This window comes from Mauremys reevesii, linkage group 12, assembly GCF_016161935.1.
Source record: "Mauremys reevesii isolate NIE-2019 linkage group 12, ASM1616193v1, whole genome shotgun sequence".
NCBI lineage: Eukaryota > Metazoa > Chordata > Testudines > Geoemydidae > Mauremys > Mauremys reevesii.
Window position 1 is genome coordinate 20,618,169 of NC_052634.1, and position 9,263 is coordinate 20,627,431.

Sequence of the window (9,263 nt, forward strand, 5' to 3'; positions counted from 1 at the left end):
GCTTCAGTTCATCTGCAAATTTGACACCATCAGCTCAGGATTAAACAAAGACTGTGAATGGCTTGCCAACTACAGAACCAGTTTCTCCTCCCTTGGTTTTCACTCCTCAACTGCTAGAACAGGGCCTCATCCTCCCTGACTGAACTAACCTCGTTATCTCTAGCTTGCTTTTTGCTTGCTTATATTTACCTGCCCCTGGAAATTTCCACTACTTGCATCCGAAGAAGTGGGTATTCACCCACGAAAGCTCATGCTGCAAATCGTCCGTTAGTCTATAAGGTGCCACAGGATTCTTTGCTGCTTTTATAGTTCCCGCAGTCTCCCCCACCCATTGGAATTCTGGGTTGAGATCCCAATGCTGATGGGGCTAAAACAGTGTCGTGGGTGATTCTGGGTAAATGTCGTCAGTCAATCCTCCCTCTGTGAAATCAACGGCAGACAATCATTTTGCGCCCTTTTCCCTGGATTGCCAGGAGGGAAAGCCATAGCATGGAAACCATGGAGCCCATTCAACCTTTTTACACCATCACTGTATGTCTACTGGATGGTGCTGACAGATGCGGTACTGCAGCGCTACAAGCAGCATCCCCTTGCCTTCTGCAAGTTAGTAAAGATAGTTACCAGCCATATTGTACTGTCTGCTGCTTTGCAAGTTGACAGTGACAGTTACACTGTACCATCTACTGCTGTCATGGGTGCTCCTGGCTGGCCTTGGTGAGGTTGGCCGGGGGCGCATGGACAAAAATGGAAATGACTCCCTAGGTTATTCCCTTCTTTAAGTTTTGTCTAAAAGGAGAGTCAGTCCTGTCTAGACTATCAGGAAAGCCTACTAAAGAACCAGAGAGGCAAACGGCCGCTCCGGGTCAGCACCCCAGACATCCCACAGAAATGATGAGCTGCATGCTATTCTAGTGGGTGCCCCTGCAACAACCCCACCCATTGCTTCCCTCCTCCCCCACCCCTCCTGGGCTACCATAGCCGTTATCCTCCCATTTGTGTGATGAAGTAATAAAGAATGCAGGAATTTGAAACAACACTGACTTTATTGCCTCTGCAAGTAGAGCTTAAAGGGGGGAGAGGAGGGCAGCCTCCAGCTGCTATGATATTCCAGGCAGGATTGAATCTCCATTAGACAAAGCTTAAAGAAGAGAATGACCTGGGAGTCATTCCCATTTTTGCCCAGGCGCCCCAGGGCAACCTCACCAAGGCCAGCCAGGAGCACTCACGGGACAACGATGACGGCTATCAGTCCTACTGTACCGTCTGCCGTCCGCAAGGGAAGGAAAGGCGATGCTGCTGTGTAGCACTGCAGCACCACGTCTGCCAGCAGCATCCAGTAGACATACTGTGACATTGAAAAAAGGCGAGAAACAATTTTTTTCCATTTGCTTACATGGGGGGCGGGGGGGGGGCGACTACATATACCCTGAACCACCCGCGACAATGTTTGTGAACCTTCAGGCTTTGGGAACTCAGCCAAGAATTCAGATGGTTTTCGGAGAGTGCAGGAACTGTTGGGATAGCTACAGTCATCAGTTGCCCCTCCCTCCGCGAGGGTCCATTTCATTCTTTGGCTTTCTGGTACGCTTGTCTCAGCTCCTTAAGTTTCACGCAGCACTGTGTTGAGTCCCCGTTGTGGCCTCTGTCTATCATGGCCTTGGAGATTTTTGCAAATGTTTTGGCATTTTGTCTTTTGGAACAGAGTTCTGATAGAAATGATTCATCTGCCCATGGAGAGATCAGCTTCAGTATCTCCCGTATGGTCCATGCTGGAGCTCTTTTTGGATTCTGGGACTACATGGTCACCCGTTCTGATCGGCACTCCACGCTGGGAAAACAGGAAATGAAATTCAAAAGTTTGCAGGGCTTTTCCTGTCAACCTGGCCAGTGCATCCGAGTTCAGATTACTGTCCAGAGCAGTCACAATGGTGCACTGTGGCATAGCGCCCGGAGGCCAATACCATCGAATTGCAGCCACACTAACCCTAATCTGAAATAGCAATACCGATTTCAGCGCTACTCCCCTCGTCGGGGAGGAGTACAGATATCGGTATTAAGAGCCCTTTATATCACTATAAAGGGCTTTATTGTGTGGACGGGTGCAGGGTTAATGCGATTTAACGCTGCTAAATTTGATATAAACTCGTAGTGTTGACCAGGCCAGAGAGAGCAGCAGGTTTCCCCTATTGTTTCCCGCTCTTGTTTTCTTGACTAGTTTCTCCTCTGCACCAACTTGCTCTATTCCTTTGTGAGCCTGGCTAGCTCAGTTGGCAGAGCATCAGACTTTTAATCTGAGGGTCCAGGGTTCAAGTCCCTGGTCAGGTGATAAACTACTCCCCAAGACCTTAACCTGTCTTTCTCACATCCTCTTTGATGTTACTTTTTCTCTGCAGGATTTTCCCTTTCCTCAGAAGGGCCTTTTGGGGGGGGTTTGAAGGGGCAACTTCCTGACAGCCCCTCTGTCCTTGCAGCCTGGAGGAATAAAGGCCTCTGGGCATAGAGCATCTTCCTTCCCTACACACACACACACACACACACACACACACACACACACACACACACAGAATATCCCTAAGGAATTAGAATCACCTGCTGCCTTCCCCTGTCCTGCTGGATCCCCAAATGAAGATGCTCTTCAGCCTAAACCCATGTCCCCTCTTTTCTCAGTGCCCCTCAGTCCCAACCCTCAGTCCCCCCTGTGCTCACTGCTCCTCACTCCCAACCAGAGCCTGCTCCTCTTCATCCTTCTCCTTCATCCAGAGGCACCTCCTATTCCCAGTGCCCCTCAATCACAACCCACAGGCCCCCCTCCTCATGCTGCTTCTCAATCCCAACCTACGGCTCCCTCCTTCCCTCCAGCAGCAGGTGCTTCAGACCCCCTCAGGAAGATTTTCTTGCAAGGTTTCGTGTATAAGTCTGCATGTGGATTTTACAGAATGTTGGAAATATGTTGGGTTGCTTGCCAAAATGATCACTTGTGGCTGGTGTTGGATTCCCAGTCTCCATGTTACAGGGGCAGGAGTAAAATAAAGGGTTGTTATCCTTGTTGTGTGAATCGAGGGCAGCACAACTGTGCTTGGCAGCCCCCGATTGAGAGACTCACCCTCAATTCAATAGCACTTGCTAGGCAGGGGACATGGGTTCCAAAGCCACTTGGGCTGGGGCTATGTCTACACTGCAATGAAACAACCATAGCTGGCCTGTGCCAGTGCAGGCTCGGGCTGTGGGGTGATAAATTTGCACTGTAGACATCTCAGCTCAAGCTCAATATCGGGCACTGGGAGCCCTCAAGGTTGGGAGGGAGTTTAGCAAGCAAAAAATGTAAATTGGCAGTGGAGTATTCCCCTGGACTCAATGGCAGTTCTCCATTGGTCTGTCTGCTTTGGGTCAGGGACAATAACACGTCCTGCTGCATTTGTTATTTCAAAGGGTGGTTTAGGGTTTTCATTCTCACACATGGTGCACAAAGCAGGACTCAACCCTCCATGCAAACTAAATGAGCCGCTCACAGATTCTGGCAGCCACAATGAGCCATTTGGTGTAAGAGCTCAGACCAGCCCCTGTCCCAGAGGGAGGGGGGTCATCTGTGACAGGCTGGACCACTGACCTATTAACTCTCAAACTTTCAGTAATTCTGTTATCAGTGCCTGTGAGTGTAATTTAAACAGCCATACTAGGCTGGACCAAAAACCCATCTAGGTCTGTGTTTTATCCTCTGGCAAATACCAGGTGCCCCAAAAGTTAATCAACAAGGCACCAGTGGGAGTTGAACCCAAGCTCTCCTGTTTACAAGGCAGGTGCTTTGGCCAGCTAAGCCATGGTGCCTACCTGTGGCTAAGATACCGTGTCTGCCCACACCTGACTCCCTGCCATCCCCACTGGGGCCTGAAAAGCTTTGCTTGTGTTGGATTCTGCAAAGCAGAGGAGCAGGTGAGGTTTTCCTTGCAAGCTGTGTGTGTGTGTGTGTGCAAGCAACCCAACACTCCCTCGCTCAGCACCTTTTGGCTGGTGCACACACTGCAATTCCACGTCTGGTGACAAAATTGCCCTGTTTTGGTGACAAAATAAAACCACCTCGACGAGAGGCCTAGAGCTTTGTGCAGCAAACTTAAAGTGACAAATTGTCAGTGTAAATGCTGCTGGTCATTATATCACCATCACTGGTCTTCACTAGTATCCCACCATGAACTCACCTGCTCTGCATTCCTGCTACAGAGGCTGGCTCCCTTCTGTTTCATAGCTCCAGAAATTTCTGACTGCTGAGCTGTTATCTACAGCAGGATTAGGTTGATAGAACTGCATTGCCAGCCTAAGTAATGTAATTACACCAACCTAATTTTGTAGTGTAGACGTGTCCAAAGAATCACACACACACCTTGGGAGCAAAACTTCACCTGCTCCTCTGCTTTACAGAAGCCAAACACAAGCAACACTTGCCAGGGCCCAGTGGCGATGGCAGAGAGTCAGGTGTGGGCAAACACAGCATTTTAAACAAGAGCAGGTACCATGGCTTAGCTGATTACGGCCCTTGTTTTGTATACAGGAGATCCTGGGTTCAACTCCCAGTGGTGCCTTGAGGAGTGGCTTTTGGGGCACCTGGTATTGGCTACTCTCAGAAGAAAAGATTCAGAGCTAGATGGACCTATGGTTTAAATTACACTCGCAGGCACTGATAAGAGAGTTACTGAAAGTTTGGGTGTTAAGAGCTGATAGGTCAGTGGTCCACTCCCCTCAATGTGGTTTTACCATTTCCACTTGCTAAACTCCCTCCCAACCTCTATAAAATTACAGTGCAGACATATGGGCTTGAGCCCAACCTCTGAGGCCCCACGAGGGGTGAGGGTTTCTGAACCCAGGCTTCAGTGTGAACACAAATATCTGCACCACAGTTTTTAGCCCCTCAGCTTTAGCTCCAGGAGCCCAAGTCAGATGACCCAGGCCAGCCCTGCTGCCATCTTTATCCCAGGAGAGATGGACTCTAAGGGTACGTCTCCATTGCAATGGAAGCCCAGGTGTGGCATGCTGTGCTCAAAGCAGCACCTGGAAGCCCCATATTCACCACTCTCATATAATGATGACATGGTTTGTACAAAGTCTGCCTGGTGAGGTATCATTTCAAAAGTCTTGATCTGTTGAACATTAATATCGGGTTGGATTGTGTGTGCTCGCATTGGTTGGGAAGTTATGAAGTTTTGCTCTGTGTGCGTTACTGAGATATGTTATGAGGTTGGGAAATGCCCCCCACCAGCCTTTCAGGTGCGACAAGGGAGGAGCCAGACTTGCTGCTGGCCCATTGAAGGGATCCACACTCCCAAGGACTATCCCAGGAACCGTGTACAATGCAGGCTTCTCTGAGATAGCACAGAGACAATGGACACTGCTTGACTCACATCGTAGCAAAGGAGCTTCCTAGCAAGTTGGAAGAAACTATGAAAGAGGGGAAGAGACATCATGACTTGGCCTCTCTCCTCAACAGCTGGAAACACACCTGGAGGACAAAGACTGAACTGAACTGACTCAGAAATCAGAAGAGAATAATAACAATAATACTTGCAAACCAAAGTCCCCAAACAGACTAGTATTGGTTTTTCAGCAGAAAATTTTCAGTTTGGGGAATTTTGTTTTCTCAGTCAGACCTTGCCAAGGGAAGCAGGGAGAAAATGTTGGAGTTGCCTCCTTCAGAACAGCTTGTCCTAGACACTAGCTCTGATTCACTGCTCTCGCCTTGCTCGGGTTGAGGGTATTTTAATAATTTGGGCAGGTCCCAGGGTGTTTGGGGGAGATGATGAGGATGTTCCCTTTTGAGATAAAAACTAAGAAATACAACACTAGAGAATTTCTTTTTTTAAGAAATCTGTGATTTAGACATTTTATTTAAAGCAAGGGAGTTCTGAGTTTCTGATTGCAAGAAGCAACATTGTTTGATCTGTCATTGTACCAAAGGGGGAGATGATTGTCTACAAAGGAGGGGTGAAAAGTAAATGCACCCGATGAGGATGGGATTCGAACCCATGCGTGCAGAACACAATGGATTAGCAGTCCATCACCTTAACCACTCAGCCACCTCATCTGAGTTGTTAGAAAAAGGACAGGAGGAGAAATCTAAGGCCAGCAGAGATAGGGACAATAAGGAGTTTTAAATACTAAGTGGAAGCAGGGGCTGAATGAGCTTCCCCCTCACATCTAGTGAGGAGCTGGGGGAAAGACTTCAGGAACAGACTGTGTTTGCACAGACACACCTACTCTGCCTAGTTATGCAGCATGATGGGGCCGCTTCCCCAAAATGACCAGTTTTGGCTGATGGCGGGTTACAAATCACTTTAGGATTGAATGGAATGAAATGTTATTATCCTTCCTGCATGAGTGAAGGGCAGCAGAACATACCTAGTCCGTCCTGATGGAGGGGTAGGTGGATGAGGAATAGCTTTTATTTGATTGCATAGAAGTGATTGAGAACATCACCCTAAACCAGTCATTCCCCAAACATTTCACACTGTGCCCTCTTATCCATGACTAAGGCCCCCCCAGAAGCCACGGTTGAGAACCAGGGCTGGGAGTGGGGCCGTTGCTTGCTGGGGAGAGGGGTGCAGACAGAGGTAAGGGGGTCGAGGCCGAGCTAGGAGCCAGAGCCCCAGGCTGAGGGTGGGGTTGGGGAAGAGCTGGGACAGAGTGGGGCTGAGACATACACCACGCCCGGTTGAACTGTGTCCCTCTCAACGGAGCCATCCACCACGGGAACCCGGACAAGCGCTGCAGGAAGTGTGGGTACGCCATGGAGAGCTTGCCCCATGTCCTGTGCAGCTGCAAGCCCCATGCCAGAGCCTGGCAGCTGTGCCACAACGCCGTCCAGGACCGCCTGGTGAAGGCCATCGCCCCGCACCTGGGAGAGATCGCTGTCAATCGTGCCATCCCCGGCACCGACAGCCTGCTGCGCCCGGACATCGTCATCACGGATGAGGACCGGAAAAAGATCATCCTCGTCGACGTGACGATCCCGTTCGAGAATAGGACCACGGCTTTCCGCCAAGCCCGAGCCCGCAAACTCGAAAAGTACGCTCCCCTGGCTGACACCCTGCGAGCAAAGGGCTACGAGGTCTACACCGATGCCCTAATCGTTGGGGCCTTGGGCGCCTGGGACCCCCTTAATGAGCGCGTGCTGCGGACCTGTGGGGTGGGCCATCGCTACGCGCGGCTCATGAGATGCCTAATGGTCTCGGACACTATTCGGTGGTCCAGAGACATTTACACAGAGCACGTCACCGGCCACCGTCAATACTAAGAGTGAGCCGGCGTGACTTCACGCACCCACAAGGGGGAAGAGACCTGTAAACTTCCCCTGCTGGACTTTATCGCCTGAGCCCAGAACCAACCAAACTGAACTCTGCCCTGTGAGGGTCATCCTACCATCATTACCCAGTCCGCTCATTTATTCATGCCCACGACTATCCGTAACCTGTTTGTATGAGTGATGTACCCTCACTGCTTGCTGGCTGTACCTTGAACCCACCTACCGTATACCCCGCACTGGGGACATGACAGACTGTGTATATGTATATGCCGTCCAATACCAAAACGCTAACATCCCCCTACAACCTGTATGTTACCCCCAATGACACAATAACTGATGCCTCAAACACTTTGTATTGTTTATTTTTAAATATTCTCTAATAAACTTTAAATCTGCTACCTCCATGGGGGCTGGCTCAGGCCCTGAGGTGCCCCCATGAAACTTCATTTGTGTCCCCCTAGGAGTCATGCCCCACATTTTGGGGACCACTGAACCCTACTCGCTAAGCAGGGGCTAGTGATGCCAAAGCCCAGGGAAAGGGAGAACAAGTGCAGGGGCCCCAGAACCGGAACCATGACCCCGCCACTTCTGTCTGTGGCTCCGCCCCCTTCCACCCACGGCCCCATCCACTGTCACCTCTGTTCCACCCCTTCCCCCACTGGCCCCACCCTGTCACTCATTTACCCCTGCCCCGCTGCGGCCCCGAGACCAGAGAAGCTCTGTGCCCTGCTGCAGCCCCTGGGCCGTAGCAGGGAGTTGGAGCTCCTCCAGCCCTGGGGCTGACATGGGGGAGACTTTTCCAGGGGGGGCCCAATTTGGCCAGGGCCCCTAGTCATGGGCCCCACTGCCCCCTTGGTGACACAAGGTTTGGGGAGGCTGAGCCCCCCCGAACCTCCATTACGAGCCGCCCAGGCTACCACTGCTCAGTGTGGGGCCAGTCTCCCTGTGTCTCTGCTGTTCATGCTGGGGAGCCTGGCCGGCCTTAGGGGTGGGGCCCCCGGCAGCCGCCCAGGGCTCCAGGGGGTCAAAGGGCACCGTGTGCCGGTGCAAAGGTGCTCACTGCTCTCCCCTGCCCCCAATGCTCGTCCATGGCCCCAAAGAGGGTTGTGGGGAGCGAGGAGCAACACTATGTGCTCCATGCGTCCTGGTCACTGTCCCCACCTGGGCTGGGCTGTGAGGGGAGCATCAGAAGCTGCTGCTCTCTGCCCTCCCCTGATGCAGCCCGGCTGAGGAAAGTGACCTGGATGCAGGGAGCTCGGATGATGTCACTTCTCGCCCTGCCCCCGCAGGCCCTAGGGGTGCCCGGAGGAGCAGCATCCCAGGGAGGAGTGGGCAGCAATGCCAGCTGTGCCATGCACACAGGTCAGAGTCCCCACGTGGGTGCAGGGGTTAGGGTGAAGGGGGTGCAGGAGCTGGGCAGTGGCTGGTGGCACAGGAGGGGAGTGCAGGAGTTAAGGTCAAAGGGGACACAGTGTAGGGGTTCGGGCACAGGAGGGGGCAGGAGTTAGGGGTGAAGGAGGTGCAAGGGTTGGGAGTGCAGGAGCTAGCACTAAAGGGGGAGGGGGATCGTCCAGGGGTGATGGGGAAGTGCTAAAGTACAAGTTTTGCCCGGGCACCATTTCCTCTAACGCTGGTCCTTGGTCACATTTCTTGCTGGGAGGGGGAGAGGAGAGAGATGAGGCATTTTCTCTCTGTTTCTTTCCTCTCCATTTTCTGCTCCTTCCTTCAATTCCAGAAACCTCCCTTGTGTTTCAGACTGTGCAGTGACGCCCTCCCCACCCCAGGCCTCTGGAGCCTTTGGAGCAGAAAGATCCCAGGAGCTGAGGGTGAATCCAGGGGTGAGTAGCTGGCAGGAAGGAGCCCTAGCAGCCATAGGTGGCAGGTTTGTATAATTTTTGGTGGGGCCCAAAATGGTGGTGCCCCCCCCGCTCCCACCCTGTAAGCCGATATAAAATGAAGCTACAACGCGTCAGCG

General features: G+C 51.9%; 2 non-coding genes across 2 annotated transcripts; one reads left to right on the forward strand and one right to left on the reverse strand.

The window, feature by feature from the left end:
- Positions 1-2,252: 2,252 nt before the first annotated feature.
- Positions 2,253-2,325, forward strand: TRNAK-UUU. The gene has a single exon. It is a non-coding gene; the product is annotated as a tRNA-Lys (tRNA).
- A 3,663-nt stretch (positions 2,326-5,988) lies between these two features.
- Positions 5,989-6,070, reverse strand: TRNAS-GCU. Its single transcript has one exon. It is a non-coding gene; the product is annotated as a tRNA-Ser (tRNA).
- Between the last annotated feature and the right edge of the window lie 3,193 nt (positions 6,071-9,263).